General features: G+C 40.1%; 1 protein-coding gene across 6 annotated transcripts in view; it reads left to right on the forward strand.

The window, feature by feature from the left end:
* The window catches only part of LOC138545302 (FRAS1-related extracellular matrix protein 1-like), a 1,530,918-nt gene that overhangs the window by 1,090,504 nt on the left and 418,034 nt on the right, over positions 1-22,380 (forward strand). The gene's annotated exons all lie outside the window — the stretch shown is intronic.

The raw sequence follows: 22,380 nt of genomic DNA on the forward strand, positions 1-22,380 counted from the left end.
AAAAGGGCAAGGGTAATTCCCTCCCTGTCGTCCTCTCTGATCTCACCGCCTTTCTCCTCGGTTTAAACTGCCATCTCGGAATTGCTGCTTCCTCGTGCGTTTTGCCTTGCTCAGAGTGTGCTTTTCGTGCTCCGCCTCTTATCCATGTGGGGAAGGGTGATGGAAGTCAGGGGTGGGTGTACATTTCAGTAATTGCCTGGCTCTGCCTGACCATTGCGTTGGGACATGTTAGCTATACGGCTCTGATGTTTGTCCGTTGTCGCTCACGACGAATTGTCAGTGAGAAAGTGTTTGTGTTAGAAAAGGGGGAGGAGGGTTGAGTTGCTAGGTATGCTACCTAGTAGAAGGTGGAAACGGTATTATAAGGAATGGGATACCGCGTCTCATCCTTCGTTGTCCCACTTCCACTCCCCGGAGACCCCCATCCATCCAGGTGATCCTCAAACACTGGTCCACCCCCAGGAACTGCTTCCAGTAGTGATGGCCAACTCCTGGCCACCTGGGTGACAGATAGCGGGCGAGCCACCTTCAGGTTTCTCACACCAGGTGCAACATCAACACCATCTTGGAAAGTCTCTTTGGTACTGTTCATGCCTGCAGTGAGCCACCTCATTACAGTACTTGGCTGACTTTGCATATGCTTCTCATTTTCTTCTTTGTCCCAGTATGTTTTACATTTGTCACAGTCATGGCTTTTACAGTAACACATGGTTACATTAACAATTGTGGGAGAAAAGGGTGAACAGGAGCATAGGGGGTTGTGTGACAGGGTTTAAGGGAGGCCTTTCCCCAGGTGGGACATCCTTATCCCCAGGATGAGATCCTCCTCTATATTATCACCCCTATTGGGACTATTGGGTAGCAGCCTCACCTTCCTATAAAGATCGAGACCAACGTATGAAAATCATCTACGTTACCATTTTCAATATATATTGGAATCCGACTGCGATGAATGACAACAAGTTCCTCGATTCCATATATGACAAAATTGATAATATTGCCTCAGTCAACCATGGAGCAGAATTCATAATTACAGAGGATCTTAACATCCATTTATTTGATAAAGAAGGCCATAAATTGGAGTCAAATGCATTATCAGCCAGAGCTAAAAAATGGGTCAAAGAATTATCCATCCGTAATATCCTACTAATTGATCCCACTGTGAACAATGAAGGAGTGCCTCTCCCGACATGGTCACGTGAAAATTCAACATCCATCATTGACTATATCTTTACATCAAAAGGGATAAGAAACCTAATCATTTCTACTGACAACACTCCTCAATCCACCAGCGACCACCATCAAATAAGAATCACATGGGACATGGTAAGAACAAAATATCCACAAATAAATTTGCCAGCTTTGGAGATCAATAACGGTCTTAATAAACTCTGTATCAAAAACCATCAAATACCTGGCTTATTATCAATCTTTAAAGAGTCCCTGCTTCAGGACCAAGCAAAACTTAACTACGGTTGGATTCTTGAGAAAAATCAACAACCGTACCATAAGATAAATAAATCTACTAATGTACATAAACATCAATTCAATTCAGAAATTGTACTGAAGAAAAAGATTCTCCAAAGGCAAATTAGGCAACTAAAAAAAATGAAAGAATCCGATTTTGAAATTAAAAGAAAAAAAGAAAAACAAAAATACTCAAATGCAATTAAAGCAATCAAGGCCCAAATAAAACAGAATGATGCTGAAGCAATCCTAGCTGCACTCAAAGAGAAAAACACAAGGCATTTATGGTCTCTATTGAACGCCAGTCCCAAAGCAACATCTATGATCCAAGAAGTGGAAGCTCAAGAATGGACTAAGCACTTTACAACACTCTATAATCCCTATCCCAATGTCTCATTAACCGCTACAACACAGAACGAGGATTCTTGGAATCTCAATTGGGATGTTAATGATATAAGAAATACAATCATGGATCTGAATCCCTCCAGAGCTCCGGGACCCGATGGGTTATCAAATGCTATGCTCAAAGCAAATCCGAACGAATGGGCAGCCTTCTTCATTCTGCTTCTTCAATTTATCGAAAAAACGAAACAAATCCCTCATAGTTGGACTTTGGCCGTTTTGATTCCTATCTTCAAAGCTGGTGATCGCAAAAGCCCTACTAACTACCGACCCATTGCCCTGCTGGATCCCCTGGGTAAATTATTCACAGGATTTCTTGTCAAAAAACTTAACACCTGGGCTGAGGAGAATGCAAAACAAGAACAAAGGCAAACTGGCTTCGTCAAGAAAGTTGGAACAAACGTCAATCTACTGCTACTGAATCTGATTAAACATGAAGCGATAACCAAGAAACATCAAGTATATGCCATCTTTATAGATTTAAAGATGGCTTTTGATTCAGTGAACAGGTCAAAGCTTTGGTCCAAACTTACGACCTGGGGTTGTCCAGCCTCTAATTTGAATCCCATCAAGCAGCTATATTCAAATACCTCGGTTAGAGTCCGGCTAACCAATGACGGAATGGTAACATCTCCCATTCACACCTCCAATGGTTTGAAACAAGGATGCCCATTAGCAGCCTGCCTCTACAATATGTATACCTACGACTTTAGTGAGAAAATCCAAAACTCAGCTGCAAACCCGCCAAAAATCAACAATGAATCTATTCAGACATTTATATACGCTGATGATATTATCATTTTGGACAAAACCATATCGGGTCTACAAAAATCTTTAGATAAAACTCAAGAATACATGCATGAGAACGACCTGGTGATTAACGGCAATAAAACAAAGACGATTAAACTTGCATCGCGTAAAAATAATAAATCAACTCTGAAAATATATCTAGAAAGTAATGTGATCGCTGTAACAACATCAATGAAATATTTGGGTGTGATGATCAACTCGTCCGCTAATGAACAAGAATGGAAGAATCATATCGAGGAAAAAGCCAGATCCCTGGCCAGACAAGGCTGTTTCTTTCATAGAAAGTATGGAACATACTCTATAAAACCCATAATAGCCTTGTATAAACAAAAAGTAATCCCGATCCTGACGTATGCAACTGAGTCCTTGGTCAACCAAGAAACCATAAAGTGGACCAGGTATGAAGCACTGTTTTGGAGGAAAACTCTATCTCTCCCAAAGTCATTTCCAATGGCAAGAATTCGTTACGAACTAGCTATTCAGTCCATCAAATCAATAGTCTTGTGGAAACAAATGGACCTTCTCAGGAAAATAATCTCCAAAGACAAGATCCGTCACTGGAAATATTGAAAGAAAAAAAAACAGCTCTCTACATCACAGCACTATCAAAATGGGTTTCTGAAATCCAAATGAAGATGCAAGCCGAAGATATCTCTGAAGAAATGTTGATCAATAGACCTCAGCACGCAAAGAGAAGAATACAGACCAATGATTGGATCCAAACCATAGCTGACCAAAATAAATACAAGAGATATTTAAAATGCCAAACAGAAGCTAGAGGTCTCCATGAGTTGCCTGCTTATTTAAATCTCTTTCCAGATTGTAACATTTGTGATCTGTTTCTCCGATTTAGGTTTAACATCTTACCAACTCGGGATTACCATTCTATGATGGACAAAACAAATAAAACAAGTCCTCACTGTCGCTTTTGTAAAGACACAAACTGCAAGGAAACTCTATTCCATTTGATTATGATTTGCCCGTCACTGAAGGACCAAAGATCCTTGCATAGAGACTATTTCGGGTTATCGAGGAAGCAACTGACAACCGAAGAAAGATGGGACAATTTGTTAAGAGGACAAGATAAAAACCTAATTCTGACAATAATTAAATTTTGGTTGGCAATTACTAAGTGAAATTCAAAAGGAATGAATGAAATATAAATATTGATTTTATTGATACTCTCTCTCCTTTTTCTCCCTTTTTCTTTCTCTCCTTCCTTATTCTTCTATTTTTAATGTAATACTTCATTGATCTGTTATGTAGAAATGAAAAGTTTGTAAAATCAAACAAAACATTTTAAATAAATGAAAATTGTATGATAGACATTTTTGATTCATTTCGACCCTCATATTTATTACAAACCAGTGTACTATGCAATTTGCTCAGTTTCTGTGTTTGTTGTTAAATCATTGGGTCTGTGGGGGGAAAGAAATCCATGTTGGATTAAAAAAAAAACATTTATTTTTGTGTTTTCAGTGTTTACTTGTTGTTTCTGGCTAATGTTGGCTTGTTGCAGATTGTTAGATACTTGTTGTTGAATTGTAACTGATTATACTTTTTATTTATATTCTCAAATTGTTAATCTATCTGTTGGATTGTTGCAAAATCTTGGGCCAGTTAGATACCTGTTGGCATATTCTAACTGTTTATTTCTTGTTATAATCTAGGGTTATTGATTTATCTGTTTGGTTGTTATAGAATCTTGGGGCACTTAGATACCTGTTGGCGTATTCTACCTGTTTCTAGTTTTTTAATTGAAGTTTTGTTAATGTTTAAGTACAGATTAGTTATTAAAATTTGGTTTTAAGAAGATTAAATAAGCGTTTATAAGATTTGCTGGTAATCTCTGTAGAGTAATGGTACTATCATTACATTGAACCATCCACAATTCTTTGCATTGGTTGTGGCTCCTGCGTGATAGATTATACCTATTGTTGTGAATGTTTTCTTACCAAGCGATACTTGACCATGTGTGAATCCAGTCAGCTTACATTTGTTTTTGGTACCATCTGCATTGTAACGTAGAAGCATTAATATTAAGTGTTTGTATTAGTAAGGTGGAGCGATTATCTGAATTGCAGGTAGTACATCACCTGCCATGGTTTGTATGTTGTACAAGTTGCTGAAATGGAACTGATTCACAGTTAGGTATGGATACATACACAAAACGTTCATTAGGGATTTGTTCATATTGCATATTGTTGCACAGAGTGCATGTATGTTTCCACATGTATGAAATCTGGAAGATTTCATTTACATGTATGTTTTTGTTTTCCAGTACTTGTAGCAAGTACATTAGAAATTCTTGTGGATCTTCTTGTGAGTTTATAGTGAATTTCACCATTCCAGCACTGTAGTCCAATTCTTGTCTTATTCCATGAACACTATATGTGTTGTCAGGATTGTTTGTTGTATTTCTATGAAGGACTGTACTGTCTAAGTAAATGCTGTCAATAATTGGTGGCAATTGAAATAGAATATTGATTGCTACATTTGCTTAGCAATTTACACCAGTTATATTTGAAAATTTGAATGGACCAGATAGTTCTGTGTCCAAGTCATTTTTTTGGATTGTCTGTTGCTTCTTTGAAGAAGTACCTGAGTTACTTTGAGTAATATATTCTTCTTTGGTTGTAGTAATTGATAAAGTATTAGTTTCTTTTACTCTCTTTTGAGGTTCTGCAGTGACATCCTGTTGCATTTCTGTTTGAACTAGTTTTCTTTTACAATGGTTTGCTTTTTGTGGAACAGGATATGTTTTTAGATGGGGGTGTATAGTGAACGTAGTCTATTGTATTCTAAAATGCAAGGAATATCAGCGTTTACTTTACTTCAAAGTTGATTAGAAATAGACCATCAAGCGTACGTAAGCGTGATAGTGCTACGTAGCTCATGCCTTCTTTAAAGACTGTGTTCCCAATATCTATCAATTCTTTATCTATCTTGTGATTTGTGAATGGTGACTGTGTATGCTAGAGTTAGAGAAAATTGTTCTCTGCGTACATACATGTCTTTGAAAAGAAGGAATCGAGCTGTTGAGCGCCCAATCCTTTTTACTTCTGAAAGTTTATCAGAGAAAATATTAACAAACTGTTGTTGTCATGTGGATATGTTTGAAAGCCAACAACTGTACCCAGTGCTCCATTAACTAGTCCTTGCTCCACGTCAAAGTTACGTTTAAGCATTACTCTACAGTTTAAAGATAATGTTAATATTTTCTCCAAACCAGCTGTGTTGGAGATTGAATTTTCTAAGGTATTTAGACTTGTTGTGGCTTGACACATGGGTAGTGTCATACCATGTACGTCCCGTTTGTCTGTTGTTGAAATTTCAATTATTGGTTGCATTTCTTTTTCAACATTGTTTCATTGAATTTGGAACAGCTTGCAAGTGCAAGAGTTGGAATCAAGGACATACAATTGACATTTTTGTGTGCTAATTGTTCCATGACATCAGTAGCACATGAGTTATGGCCATAAAGTGCATGGATGTGCCGGGTTTTTAATATTGCTTGTGCTTCTTGAGATAGTACACCAACTCGAATACTTTTTAAAATGTTGGCGTAGGTGAGGTCTGCAGACTGGTGCATGTTTTCAGTTAATTCTCTGTATTGGAAATGTTGCCAAAGGTTGACATTTCCTATGCTGCCAATAGTTTTAAGGCAGAGTTTGTGTCCTAAGGTTTTAAAAATAGGTTCACCTTTCACTGGTGTTAATTGAAGAAGAACTCCGAAAACAATAATGTGTTTTCCTCCAAAGAGCTCTTCGTAGATTGTTTTGAGTACTTCTTGTAATCTGAGGTGAATCAACGCCAACATTAGTTTGGAGACCATGCTCACTTCATCTATTAGTAGCATTTTCATTTGTTTTAACACTCTGCATATTTCCATTGCAGCTTCTGTAGAAAGTTTGTAATATTCTGATTTGTTTTGGTGTTCGACTGGAAGGAATAGTAATCGGTGTTAAGTGACACCGCCTATGTTGTAGGCAGCTAAACCTGTGTGGGCAGTTACAACAGCTGACAGGTTGTTGTTTGTCAATTGTTGAAGGAACTTGCTGATGATTTTGATTAAGAATGTTTTGCCTGAACCAGCTTCACCACTGACGTATAGTAGTATAGGTTTGCAATTTTGGCAGGTACATTCTTTATTTTCATGTTGTACACCATGTGCAATTTCTTTTGTTACTTCTTGAAAAATGCTACGCTGCTCATTGTTCAGTTTTGATTGTGGTACAGTTAAGTCTTCTGTATCTTGATAGTGACACATGGTGTTTTCTACTTCTGTAATAGCTAATTCTGCCTCATTTGCTATTAGTGGCTGTCCCAGTGGTTCTTGGCTTCCTGTTACAGAAGGTTGACTACTGTCGGGAGTGTCCTTATCTAGTTGGGCCAGGAGTTCTTCTTCGTGTTGCTGTTCATTGTGCAACATTGTTTTGTACTGTGTAAAGTTTACATCGGTTATAGTGCTTTCATTTGCTTTGAAAGCGTTTTCAAAGGAGTCATAGTTATATAGTATCTCTTCTTCTTTTCTCCATGGTTTAAAGAGTTGTAGCAGGGACATGTAATATAGTTCTTTATGTGGAGGAGTTTTTAATGACAATTTGATATGATTAATTAAACTTGGTTTGGTAAGTTTTACTAAGCTGCCTTCACAATTTGTCACTCTGTATCTACCTTTTTTTCATCGGGTTTTATATTATTTTTGTATGTGAAGTTTTGGTTTATGTGGTATAGACACATGGTTTCCAAAGTGGTACTTCTGTTTGGGTAGTATGTGTCTAGTAAATTGTTTTTCAAAATGTCTTGGCTGTTGGGATCCTTTTTGGCTATTGTTTCTATGTTGTCGTATGATTTGAGTACTCTTTTTCTGGATTTAGCAGGACCAAGACTTAGCCATACTATATTTTCAGATTTTCCATACAAAGCAGTACCGGTTAAACGATCTGCAGCTTCATAGCAGCCACATTCCCTATGGGAGAGCATTTTTATGCCCAAGCTGTACAATTTCTGAGACAGTGTTTTGTCTGATGATAGGTCATTCCAGAGGTCTTGAAGCTCTGTTTTATCTGCTTTGGTTAAGTAGGCTGTAACATATTGTGCAACTGCAGTGGAATATTCTGCAATGTACTGCACATCTATGTTTGCATTCCATAATAAGGCAATGATTGCATTGTAATCATTGATATGTTTTGCTTCTTCTGTTCTTTTTATGTAGGTGATTTTAGGTGATTTACCTTTAACACTATGTCTAACTGAAGACATGAAGTTGTTCACTTCACCTGTTTCTGTAACCGGTCTAGGGAAACCAAAGGGGCATTTGGTGTAGTTATTTCCCTTTGTTGTTGTATTTGCGATGACAATATTTGCCACATTTGTGTCTTTGAAATTGTACAATTTGTGCATGAAGATCACTATTTGTTGCTTCTTATGGAATTTCACAAGTGACATATTTTTGATAAACTGTAAAACAGTGGCATCACTGTCTTGACCAAATTTAGGAGCATCTGTAATCCATAAATGCATGTGGATACGTGGTGCTCCTCTGGTTTGGTATTCTTTTCTCCAAAAGAAGTGTTACCCTTCTCCGAGTGGAGGAACAGTTTTATTACAAATAAAGTGTAGCATAGCAATGAAGCAATGATGGAAATATCTTGAAACATTAACAGGATCTAGAGAGCAAACTTCTCCAGGTGTTAGTATGTCTGTTTGTTTTGTTTTTGATATGCGTAGGAAATCATGTAAATCTTCCCATGCATATTCTGCACAACTTAATGTAACAAACCAAGTGGGTGCACCAAGGTTTCTTATCATACACCGTACATCTCTGTGATGTCGGAACCAGTACTCTTTAGTACCATGCATGTTTGCTAACAGATTTATAATGCTTGATTGTAAAACATCATCTTTTTCTTGCACTTTTTGTAGTAATTGCATAGCTGACATATTTTGAAAGTGGGTTCCTAATTTTAATGTGTGTGCAACTCCGTAACATAGAGTTGCTAGTTCACTTTCAAAGAGTAGGTGGAATATGTATTCCCAGATTTAGACAAAATGTGGATCTTCAGAATACATACGTAACGGGCGGTATTCTGATGTTGTTATCTGAATAGGTCTATCATCGTACCTTCCTCCTTTGTCAGTAGGAAAGAGTAGAGGAAAAGCACGTGCTTCTATACTTTTTTCCCATATGCTGATTGGTGATCCTTTGGTTTGTCGCATTTGGTACATTTCTAGTGCATCATCTATGGTTTCATTAGAGTGTAATGGATGAATTGTATAATGGTCTAAAATATTGGATACTGTAGCAGGATCTAGAAGTTCAAATTGACCAGTGTTTGGTGACTCTTGAATCATTTCAGTTGTTTCCCTTGAGTTTTCTTCAATATTTATTTCTTTGTAGTATTTATTATTGTCTTTTAGATATTGCAAGGCTTGTGGTACCTTTTGTAAGTCTACGAGTTGTTGCCAAATTTGTTTGTCTTTTGTAGGTACACCCTTTACTAAGGCAATTAAAGATTGCTCTATTGGATGTTGCACTCCCAGAGTGTGCACATTTTCTTTTAGATCTAATGGTAAATAAACTACTTTATTCACAAATGCCTTTCACCAATTCAAAGGGAGGTAATTTTGCTGTTTTTGGTTGAAAGCGTATTAATGCTTGAAATGGGTGCACTGTTTGAATTATGATGCTATCATATAAATTGAGTTGTTGCAGGGGTTTTGGTAGTGGGAATAATTCCAAATTATTTGTGATAGCACGTGAAGGAGTTTGATTGTTGTCAAGTTTTGTAGTGCAATAACTGCAAAGTATTAAGGGATCAGTTATTTTGTATTTGTTTTCAGCTATAAGGTAGAGAGCTAATTCAAACCATTTGGAATCTTCATTGTTTTCTATTGTGTATGTTACATCTATAGTTTTTGTGTTGCTTTTATAAAAAGTTCTGCGTCAACACACACACATGGTTTGGTACTTCAGCGGATGTACTTTTAAATTTTAGTATTTCCTTTTTGTATGTGTATAGTAGAAGATTGCCATCTCTACAATTGTTGCTAGTCTGTTGTACAGCTACTGTATTTTGTAAGTGGCTTTCACGTCCAAAATATTTTTTCTGGATATGCTCTATTTCTTCCAGTAGTTCTTTGGCTGTACCATTTAGAAGATTGTTATTTAAATGTTCAAGTGCTAAAGCAGGACTTTTAGCATAGTACAGTTTATAGACTAGATTTGTTATAGTTGAATGATGTGTTGATATTTTGATATGATGGAAGGTGTTTTTGCAAATAGGTCCTGAAATGTAGGCCAATGAATGTCCTTGGTGTCCTTTGTATTTGCGCACTGGACAGGTATCCATATTTTGCAGCAGTTTCATTTTGATTTTATGTTTGCCTTTCACATATTGATTGAGGAACTGGCGTAAACATTTGAAAGATTTTTTGGCAATGTTACACATTGACGTGCATGGCCATTTGTATACTGGACATTCTGGTTCAGTCGAATGGAGAGTTGATACTGAGTTTTCTGGGGATCATTTTGTAAGCAGTATTTCTTGTTGCATTATGGTATTAAATCCACTGCTATGTATGGCAATTGTGTTTGTTTGATTTTGTTTGTATGCTTCTTCATTAAAATATGGTTCTGTACTCGTGGTGTGACTCCATCACCTCCACAGATATTTGAGAAGTTATTTTTGTTGACATTCCATTTATTGAGAAGTCTTTTTTGTAATTTAGTAGTTAGTTTTGTTAGTGGTTTCATTCCTTTTAACACTAAAACACTAAAATAAATAACTTTCTTTTGAGAATGATTGCACTGTCTATCAACGCTTCTAAGAGTAATTTTCTATGGTAGGTTTTAAGGGTTGTGCATGATTTGTCTCCTGTTTTTATAAGATTCTGAAGGACTCAGTGGCATTTTTGCTAAAATACTTTTTTGGGTATGGTTACGTGCCACTATATCAAGATTTATAGGAACAGTTTTAGCAGTAATGGTAGCAGCATTCTTGTTAATCATTTTTCGTATTCTTTTACATTTTGATAGAGGAGGCAAAGTTTCTGTACTGTAAGATTGTTTTGTTATGCTAAATGCCTGTATTAGCTGTTTTCTTTGAACTTTTTGTACAAACTCTGCTAGAGATGGATGCTTATTTTGGAAACTTTTATTTTCATTTGCTCTATTTCTGTGTTGCTTTCTATGGACTTGCTTTCTGGTAGGCATTCTGTGGGGTCTATTGAAACGAAAAAAGAAGGTATGGGTTGGGCTGGTGTGCAATGTATGCGTGCTGTATGCATGAGTGCCTGAGTATGATGGTAAAGATGTATGTGGTGGTGTGTAATTGTGCATTGGGCAGCTACAATTTGTTGGGAAGGCTATTCTTCTATATGTGTGTTACTATAGTGCAGTTCAGATGACAGTAGAAAGTGAGCTATTGGTGAGGAGAAGCACTGATAGTAAATCTAATGGTATAAAATTAAAACAGTTCTTTGTTTTGTAATACTAACATTCTAGGGTCTGAGTTATGTTATTTGTGTTCCGAAAAATAGAGATTTGTGTGTCATTCTGCCTGCTAATCCCTGTTTAATAAATGGTGATTTGTGAACAGAATGGTGCACAAATCTTCGTTTTTTTTGGTGCACAAATTACATGAATCAACCACACAACAAAACAGTAAGTATAGCAATTAAACTGAAGTAGTGCAGTAGATCTGAGAGCGAGAGGGAGGGGTGGGGAAGAGGAGGAGGAAGGAAACAGATGGGGTGAAGGGTGAGAATGGGGCGGATGGGGAGGGGAGGGAGATAATCAAGGAGATAAGGCAAGGGGGAGGGGGAAAGAATGGGGGAGGGGTTTCATAACAGGGAATGGAGAAGGAGAGATTTGAGGGAAGTGTGGAATGAGGAAAAGGTAGAAATAGAGCAGAGTGAGAGAGGTAAGGAGTTCCAGTGCAGGGGGGCTAGAAGAAGGAAGGAGCTGAAAAAGTATGTGGCACAAGGGTAGGAGGAACAGTGAGAAGGAAGTGGTCAGCAGAACGAAGGGAGTGGGAGGTAGTGTAGAAAGAGATGAGGGAGAAGAGATGAGGGAGAGCAAGACCGTGGAGAGATTTAAAGACTAGGCAGAGAAATTAAGGTCGTATTGTACTTTTTTTTGTGAGTTCAGATGCTGCCGTTTTCCATGAGAGTGGTCTTCACTGCAATTGTAAAAGAAAGAAGTTAGTAATTGTGTGTGTTTATAGCACGACGTTAATTGAGCCATTGATTTTTTTTTTTTGTAGTAGTATTCTTGTTTGATATCTGAACATAGTGTATGCATGCAGTTTCATTTGACCATGTGCACCATTTATATCTATTTACAATATTTTAGTTCAACATGCTTTGCAAATGAGTAGAATATTAACTTATGAAACTCACTTTGTTTTTTAAAGCTGTGTTATAGGATGTTAGGAGAAAGAAGAAATAATTATATATTTATGTTGCAATTTTTATAAGGTAAATGGCAGAAACTGTATAGAAAAGCATGGAATTTATGCATTTGTGAAGGTGTGGGTAATAAAGCACAAGGTTGTGATTTACAGCTAGTGGTGTTATTGCAGGAGGGAGCTTTTCAATGATAGTGTCTATGTGTGTGAGTGTATGAAGATGCATGACCTTTTACTGGCTGTGTGTAATTTTATAATACTCTACTAAGTGTTTTTCCACAATTATATTGTTATTTCTCCCATCTTCTAATATTATAATTTTTTAGATAGGTGTGTGTATGTAAAAAAAAGAATTTATTAGCAGACAGGTTTGGAAGTGATAGTTGATTATAGCAGATGGGGAAAAATGGCAGTAAGTTAATTTTAAAGGTTACACAGATTAAGCTGCAGTTATTCCGTTTATATGCATCTATAGGAGTTGTACATGTACTGTGCAGAAAATCTGCATACCTGTAGTTTGTATTCATGCATGTGGATATGCATACAGCTGCAAGTAGAAATCTTGGAGACTTGTAGAGTAGTTTTTGTAGTAGGTGCTTTCCAATGATATGAGACTTGTACTCAGAGTGATCAACAGTATATTTGAAGTGCTGAACTCTGATGATAGAGTTAGATGTAGAGGTCTTGGATGAGATTGGTGAATGGTTGTGTGACTGGTTAGCTGTATCCAATGAGGAAATGGCACAGAGAGTGAAGTAGAAATGGTAGAAGGGCTGTCCAAGTTACGATATGTCCGCGGACATGGTGGTAATCCGTGGACACCGCGTATTACATACAGGGATTTTGGGGTGGAGAGGCATGCAAATGAGAATGAGCAGAGCAAGGGATTGGTCAGTAAAGTTTATTGGGTGTGTTGTGTAAGGAGAGAGTAGTAGGTGTTGACTATTTCAAGTTTTTCAAACACAAAAAAACACTACCAAAAGGCTCTTTTCAGAGCCACCACTTCCTTCCAGAGAAAAGTGCAATGGTTTTGATAGGGCAGCACCCAAACATTTTAGATGTCCGCGGACTTCTAAAAAATGCACAGGGCCCTGCTTCATTTATTTGTCACGTCTATTTTTAGACTGTGAAAGGCAGCTCTGAAAAGAGCCTTTTTTAGGGGATTTTTGCTGTTTTATTTTTTTTGTTTTTTTACACACGACACACTATGAGAGGAGGGCAAAGGAGGGTAAGGCGGGGACACCAACCACGGGGATAAGAAAGGGCAGGTGGAGAGAGTAAGATGTAGGGTGGGCCTTACCTAGGTAGTGGGAAGGTCTTCTCGTGCTCTGTGACCGCAGTCTCAAAAGCACTTCGAAGTCTCTCCCTCCTGCAGAGTACTGCATCACAGTACATACACAAAACTGTGTTCGCGGACAGATCGAACACCCCAAAAAGGCTCAAAAAGTTCCACAAAAGTATGTAGAAAGTCAGGGTCATTGTCTGGGACATGTGCTATGGTGAACTTTTACTATAAAATACTTTGGATTGCCTGAAAAAGTACTTTTAAAATGTTCAGGGACCTGGACAGTGTCCGTAAATGTACACTTAGCGTGGGTGCGGTCACATGATGACGTCGCGAACAAGTCCGCGAAGGGAACGGGTGTCCGCAGGACACCAAATGTACAGGAATGTCTGTGCGCATGAGCGCGGGTGTTCTACGGACAGTGTTCGGGTCCTCAAACTAATTAAAAGTGCGACACAAGTGAGACGGACAGTTACGTACAGGCGCAATGTTCATAGGATTTATGGGGGTGGTGCGCATGTGCGTAGATGTTCTACAGACAATTACGGACATCCCAAACACTGCACGTGTTATTAGAACAGTTTCAACTTGCCTGCGGACATTACGGACAGGTATAGTGTCCTTAGGACACCCCAATTTTGAATAAATAAGGACATACCAGACACCGCATGTGTTCTTAGAACAGTTTCAAATTTCCTGCCGTCATTACGGACAGGTTTAGTGTTCTTAGGACACCTCCATTTTGGTTAATTGCGGACATTCAGGACACAGAGTGTGTTCTGAGAAGAGTTCCATCTTGCTTGCGGACAGTATGGATGGGTATAGTGTCCTTAGGAAACCTCCATTTTGGTTCATTACGGACACCGCGCATGTTCTTAGAACAGTTTCAACTTGCCTGCAGACATTACGGACAGGTTTAGTGTCCTTAGGACACCCCCATTTTGGTTAATAACGGACATTCCGGACTCCCGCGCTGTCCGCGGACATCTTAACTGCCTTTTAAAAAAAATAAAACACAAAGGACTGAATTAAAACACATCTAATATTTGTTTTATTATATACAGATATACAATTTATGCAAAAGAGGGGGAAGCAGAAACTGACACAAAGAAAGGGGGATTGGGGGTTTGGAGAGGATAGATGGGAGGAGATGAAGGGATGGAAGTCCCATCGTAACGTTTTTCTTGGTGGGGAAGGTTTGGGGATAGTTGACTGGGACATGGAGAGGAGGAACAGGTACATGTGGGACAATTATATTAAATTTTTTCTTTTATGTGGTCCTCCACAAAATGTTTCAAAAGATTGAAATTTTCCATTAGCATGTCAATTTTTTCTTCCATGTGGTGCAGAGTATGTTCTAATGTGTCTTTAGGTGTATTATTCTCAATGTTTGTACGGTCTGTGAAAAAAAAAAAGTTAAGTACACATAAATTTATGATTATTAATTTGGTTATATAGAGAAGTGTCTACCATTAGTATCGCTATCTTCAGTCATTTCCTCACATGGAAAATGTTCCTCAAGCCATTCCAAAGTACTGGCCATGTCTGTGTAAAATAAAATATATATATATTACTTTTAGTGTACCTAATACAGAAAGTTTAGAAATATATAAGAACAATGAAGTTTACTTACTAGCTTCTGGTAAGTTGTGTTCTTACTGTTGTGTAGGTCTGCTGTGCTCCTAGCCGTGCAGTTTCTGTGAGGTAATTATGTTGGAGGGATATCTTTTTTGTTTTGGTATATTCCATTTAAGTACATATGGTATTTAAATGGATGGTTGATGTGTTACATATATAGGTTCCACTTCTTATTTATTATTAGATAGAATGTGTTTATATGCTGCTTTTTGAACTTGTGCAGTGTTGATATCTCTTGATTGAACAATTTAAGATAACCCCTGAGTTTTTGGGTAGTGTTGATGTTGACCGCATCCGTCCGTGGACATGCGTATAGTCCGCGGACATCAAAATCACTAGCTGGGGGTTCAGTATGTTCTATGTTACATGTATATAAAGTCAGGGAATCCTAGTAAACATCTATCAAATTCACAATATGAATATGTATATTGAATAAAATAAAATGTGATAACAGAAGGTTATTGTCCAGTTGTGCTATTAAAAACCTATGAAATTGAGTAAAAAGACTTTGTTAAAGGGACGTTATGGTTAAGTTGCACTACTAAAAATCTATGAAATTCAGTAAAAAAACTTTGTTAAAGGGACGTCATGGTTCCAAGTAAAACCGAAAAAACCCTGAAATACGGCAGTTAAGGTAAGCTAAGCAACCGTAACTCGCACCACTACCATGCATTGCTAAGACTAACACCCAGGACATCAAAGATGACATCACAAATGTCATTGATGACATAACATATCTGCCTTGCTCTTTTTTCCTTTAGTGATATAGCTTGGCCAGTAATAGTTAGGAACAAAGAAATCAAAAAGTACTATATTTGTAGACTTATACTTCAAATATGTTCTTACATTAATTCACTTAGCGTCCACTCACAGCATATGAAACATATACATAGGAAAAATACACACTTAAAAGATAGCAATGCTTTTTGTGTATGAGGACAATCAGTAAGGTTATCAACACTTTCTTATTGTTCTGCTGTTTTTTTATTACTGTACTTTCTCTGGATGTGCTCATATTTGTATTTGCATTACTTTCTTTAGGGTGCAGTCCCATCATGCAATATTTGTACATAGGGAAGTAGTAGGTTTGAAGCAGAGCAATCCTTTCTGTGCATAAAGCTAATCAGTTAGGTTGTGAACACTTTCTGCTTCTACTGCTGCTTTTTTGCGTACTTCACTTTCTCTATATATACTCATATTTGTATGTGTTGTTGTCTTTGTGTTTTTTAGGTAATAATGAAATTATGCAGTAAGTGGTTTTATTAGCTACTTATTACATGTTGCACAGTACACAAAACTCTAATAAGAAAGCATTTATCATTTCACTATTCAACATGGGAAGATTATGAATATTGCACCTCCATCATGTATGCCGCACGCAATGCTTATATTTATACATGAGTAGCTTACTATACTGTAAAGAACTTCATAATAAAATGCTATTTATATCAATGCATTGCCTAATGCACTACATAGCTCAAGATATCTATTCCAATGATTCTTGACAACATTATAATAATAATCCTTTGAACAGAGTTTTCATGAAAAGTAAACGTACATGTGATGTCATCAGTGATGTCATCAATGACATTTGTGATGTCATCTTTGATGTCCTGGGTGTTAGTATTAGCAATGCACGGTGGTGGTGCGAATTATAGTTGCTTAGCTTACCATAACTGCCGCATTTCAGGGGTTTTTCAATTTTACTTGGAACCATAACGTCCTGTTAACGGTTTTTTACTGAAAATATATATATATATATCTATATATCCATCTTGTGGTCTTTACACGCTACTCAACTCAGTCATACACCACTCCACCATGCACTCTCACACCCTCCTCTTCAGCGCATACAAACTTGCATGCCTTTTCCCCAGGTTCTCTCGCTTCCGTCTCAACATCCTCCCCCATTGTTTTCACTCACAAGAGGTGTAATTTCACTCTGCGTGTTCACCCTTGCTGCTGTCACACGGTTCGATTAATGGCCTACACCATCTTAGGAGCCACGCCTACTCCGAAAAAGCAGACCGGAATTCTGTCAAAACAGCTCATGTACACCACTACGGGTTGCACGCTTGGGACTGGTCGCTGCAGGTAGGCGTGGCCCGTCCAGATGTGCAGCCAGGAATCCTCCGTATCTGCAGAAAATCTGGGATTACGTCAGGGTCACCAATTTGTAGAGTAGCTCCTCAATGCTCACACCCAGAAAAAAAACACTACAGAAAAAGGCCTGGTACACCTCTTGCAAGTTGTATCCTCCCAAATATACAAGTATGTGCCAGCAACAAACTCTGCTGCCATGAAGTGCTATTACAAAACCAGCATAAGCAATATGTTTTACAGATACACAACATCACAAATAATGCACATCTCATAGGTTAGAAATCCATGTAGCTGGTTGGTGCAACCATATACACATATAGCCTGCTTCATACGGGATGCCAGGCGATTGGTCCCACCATTTTATGTCCATCACCTTCCACGTGGGCATCTTCTTCTGTCATCTGGTATAAAGAATCTGATTGGCAATTTATCTACACAGTTCATTATTTCATAGCTCTACAGTACACCTGGCACCAAGGACATGAGCGAGGACGATACTTTCGAGGTCATGATAACTTCTCTGAACTACGTGAACCCCCACTCCTATCCCAGACACGCCTGTACCCCCACAAATTTCCCACCGCAGGTCGAAATTTATTACCTTCTCCCATGGCACCACACAGAAAAAATCACTTGAACTGATGGTATGGGCAGCCCGTCACTGCTCTCTGATTTTCTTGATCGATTGGCCAATGTACAGTTTTATGGCCAGGGGGTCATAGGCTGTCCCGTGCACTCAAATGCTTGTGTCCTGGGCTCGGGGTCCCTGGCTGCAAATGCCTAAAGCCATCACCCCTCCTTCCTGTGGGATAACTCTTTAAAGATCCGCTCCAGCCCTCTTCTGGCCTTGCAGGGCACATTCCCTCTGGGTTCCAAGCACTAATGATAATACACAATGGAGAACTGTGTATCTCCAGTGAATTAACCTCCTGCAGGGCTGCCAGGGCTCCGAGCAGAACATGCACGCTCATCCTTCTAACCCTCTGGACAGGATTAAGCATACTGGCATTGCTATGGCACTAGACCTTGATTTCAAAATGGCGTTTAACTTGAAAAATTGAGTTTTATTCCACACATATTAGTACCAGTATTCACTACATTTCCCCTACAATCTGGTTTCTGTGGGTGACCCCCTCCCTCCTACATTCTCCCAGTTCCCCTAAAACATCATCTTCTGCAATTGCCTCGTTCTAAATCGCAGAGGTGCCGGCGACGTCCGCCCCTGTCCCCCAACATCAAGCATTTCCAGAATACAGTCTGCCCCATGGCAATTGAGCAGACGGATGAATGCACAACACACCCCAAGTAACCACATGAGGAGTAGCAATGCTGCAGTGCCAGTAAACATCACTGGAGGCATGTGCATCGATAAAGCAGCCACTAACGCACATCTGGTCACTCATCCTGACAATGTGGACAAGACAAATGCACACAATCAGACACCAATCAACCCTATGGCTTTCAATACGCAGTAGCAATAACGGTTTGACTGAACACACACATGCCAGTAAGAGAAAGCACAGTCCCTCCGTCACAGGCCAACTCACCAGAAATGGGGGTGGCTGGCCATGTGCCTTCCGAGACAATTACTCATTGACATGCACTATGAATAGGCAAATACAGGCATTAAACATACAACCCATAAGGGCAGATGCCATGCCTAGCAGCATACATGGGGCAGACCAGAGTAAATACACACTGTGAGGGTGTAGAAGAAGGAAACGGTCATGTTGTGGGTTATAAACTTGTATTAAATAAAGAAACCTATCTCTCCTTACTTCTTAGGGGCTTGCCCTGCCTCAACCTAGGAGAACTTTAGTGAGCTGGCTGAATGGCCGTCATAATTAAATTCCTCTGTCAGAAATCAACTATTCTATCCCTAACACTATAAACATAAGTCTTTAACTAAAGTGAAGTTTGAGTTTCCTTAATCGGGAGAATGACTGCCTTCTCTTCGCTGCTTCAGTCTTATACTACAAGGAACTCCTTCAATGTTCTACCACAAGGGACCAGGGGAATTACTCCCTTCTTCTGGTCCATCTGTCAAGGTTTCACAAACTATTCTTCAAAGACTCTTGCATATAACTTGAATTATCCTCTTTAACCCCTTCCAGGAAGTATAAAAGCTCCCAGCCTTATTTGGCTTCCATTTAACATTGTTATGAGGAACATCCTTTCCAGGGTTCTCTGTATCTTCCTTGTATGTCTCTCCATTTGTTTGTTTCTTGCGATGGGGAATTTGTTTCCTGAAGCGCTCAGGTTTGCCAATGATTTTTGAGGGGCTACTGCGCTGAGGGAAATGGCTCCTGATGCCCTCTGTTTGTACAGTGGTATTGGGTGGACCACTGCGACGAGGGAGATGAGTCCCGATAGACTCTGCTCGGGAAGTGGTGTTTGGCTGATCATTACGACAAGGGAGATGACTCCCAATGCACTCTGCTTGGGCAGTGGTGTTTGGCTGACCACGGCGACATGGGAGGTGACTCCTGATGAAATTTGGCTTCTTGCTTTGGCATCCCAGACCCCTCCCTGTCATCCTGCCATTCCTGTCACCTTGTTCTCTGTTGGCACGCAGCACCGGGTCTTGCCGGGTTCAAGGGTTCCTTCTTCTGCGATTTCTGACACCTGTCTGGGCAGGCTCCAGCTAGTGTTCTCGATACTGTTTCCAGACCTCCTGGTCCACCATTCCTCCGTCGCGTCAATTCCTCGAATGCTTCTTCCTTCAGGTGAGTCGGCTCCCAGCCGGTTCCAGCAACAATGTAGCAGCATCCCTTTATTTACAGCCGCTGTATGGAGGAACAGCTTCTATGCGTTACTGGTCCTCCTGGTTTGAATCTCCCGGCCAGGATTTGCATGCTGATGGCTCGCGCAATAAGAGCTCCCTATTCCGTTCTTGCTTTCTACTTTATAATGTTTACTCTGCTCAGTGTAAGGAAGGCATGGCATCCCGGTAAAACGGACACAAGTGATCACAGTTCAAGGGTGTTTTATTGAAGGTTATCAGGGGTGTGAAAAACCTGAATCTAAGATGGGAGCAAGCTACGACCATCACATTAGAATACAGTCCTGGTGGAGTCTAGTCAAATAAAAAGGGCCTATACTAAAACAGAAATATTGCCAATCCTTACTGCTATGCTACAAAATAGTGTGGGATAATGTTCACAAAAAGAAAGAGGTTTCACAAAATGATAAGTCAGGATGTTAGGCCGTGGGCCTCCCTTCCCCACGTTTTTAGCATGGGACGAGGAGGGTCAATCAAGCACAGCACTCTCCTGGGCTTCTCTGGCACGAGGTCAGTTTCTTTCACCAACATAAGGGCCTTCTGTGCCCAAGTCTCTTTTATGCAAAGTCTCTTGCTTCAGAGGACCTGATGTTCTACAAACAACAAAGAAAAGTTCCTTTCTTAATATTCACGTCGGGCGATTTACTCTTCACCCTGGATCCCCCTCAGCTGGGCTCTGATCCTTCTTTCACCATTAGCCTCCCTCAGTCGGGTTCAGACCAACTTCAATATTTATGCATCCCTCAGTCGGGTTCACATTTGCCACAACAATCTTCTTGGGTATGTTACTTTTCACCCTAATTCGCAGGCATCCATCTGTCAGGTTCACCCTTGCCTCAATAATCTTCTTGGGTCCGTTACTGTTCACCCTAATTTGCAGTCATCCCTCAGTTGGGTTCACCCTTGCCTCAATAATCTTCTCGGGTGTGTTACTGTTCACCCAGGATCCCCCTCTTCGGGCTTAAACCCCTTTTCTACAATGAGTACCCCGAGTCGGCTTCAAGCCAACTCCAGTTTACAGAGAATCAAAGACTTTCAAGTGTGCACAGGGTTCAACATAACCCACTGCAGGACCACTTCGATTTTACAGTCCAACAATTCTTCCCCACTCAGAACGGGGGCTACCAAACAGAGACCTTCGAGTGAGCACCCACTCGCCACTGGACCACTCATTGGGCCTCATCACGAGTTGGGCTGTATTCCCGGCTGTAATACTGCTGACTGTAATAGTCCTAGCACCGACCGGTCTGGCTGTATTACCGCCGGATCACAAGTTGGGTGTTAACGGTAAATCCCCATTCCCCATTGGATCCAATGGGGCATTTTCAGTGCTAATTATGCGGGCTAATACAGCCGGCGGTAATACAGCCAAAAACAGGGGATTTTCACCTCCAGAGAAAGGCTGGAGGTAAAACAGCCCATTTAGCGCCCAACTCGTGATAGGGCCAGCCCTTAAATGCGGCTGTAATACCGTTGCCACCGCATTTAAGGGCTACAGCCCAACTCGTGATGAGGCCATTATCTGGTACTTATCTTGATTTCACAAAGTTCAATTGTATTCAAGTTCTCTTTCTTCATACAATGTTGCCACTTGCAACCTTGAGCATAACACAGTGCGGTCTGCTATCAGTTTCTTGAACTGACCAGTTGTGCTGAACTCATTGGCGTTACTTTGCTGTCGGAGTCAAGGATAGTACCACGGTTGCAATCGCTTCTCCCCACCTTGGCTATCAATGCACGAGGGCCCTGTGTACCTTTGACACATGCTACACTATTCGTCAGCTGCAATACCCGGTCTTATGTTTCATTTCCTTGAGGATTCTTGAAAGTCGTGGTTTTGAGCAGAAAAGGGCAAGGGTAATTCCCTCCCTGTCGTCCTCTCTGATCTCACCGCCTTTCTCCTCGGTTTAAACTGCCATCTCGGAATTGCTGCTTCCTCGTGCGTTTTGCCTTGCTCAGAGTGTGCTTTTCGTGCTCCGCCTCTTATCCATGTGGGGAAGGGTGATGGAAGTCAGGGGTGGGTGTACATTTCAGTAATTGCCTGGCTCTGCCTGACCATTGCGTTGGGACATGTTAGCTATACGGCTCTGATGTTTGTCCGTTGTCGCTCACGACGAATTGTCAGTGAGAAAGTGTTTGTGTTAGAAAAGGGGGAGGAGGGTTGAGTTGCTAGGTATGCTACCTAGTAGAAGGTGGAAACGGTATTATAAGGAATGGGATACCGCGTCTCATCCTTCGTTGTCCCACTTCCACTCCCCGGAGACCCCCATCCATCCAGGTGATCCTCAAACACTGGTCCACCCCCAGGAACTGCTTCCAGTAGTGATGGCCAACTCCTGGCCACCTGGGTGACAGATAGCGGGCGAGCCACCTTCAGGTTTCTCACACCAGGTGCAACATCAACACCATCTTGGAAAGTCTCTTTGGTACTCTTCATGCCTGCAGTGAGCCACCTCATTACAGTACTTGGCTGACTTTGC

Source organism: Ambystoma mexicanum, chromosome 1q, assembly GCF_040938575.1.
Source record: "Ambystoma mexicanum isolate Mex_15411 chromosome 1q, UKY_AmexF1_1, whole genome shotgun sequence".
NCBI classification, from domain to species: domain Eukaryota; kingdom Metazoa; phylum Chordata; class Amphibia; order Caudata; family Ambystomatidae; genus Ambystoma; species Ambystoma mexicanum.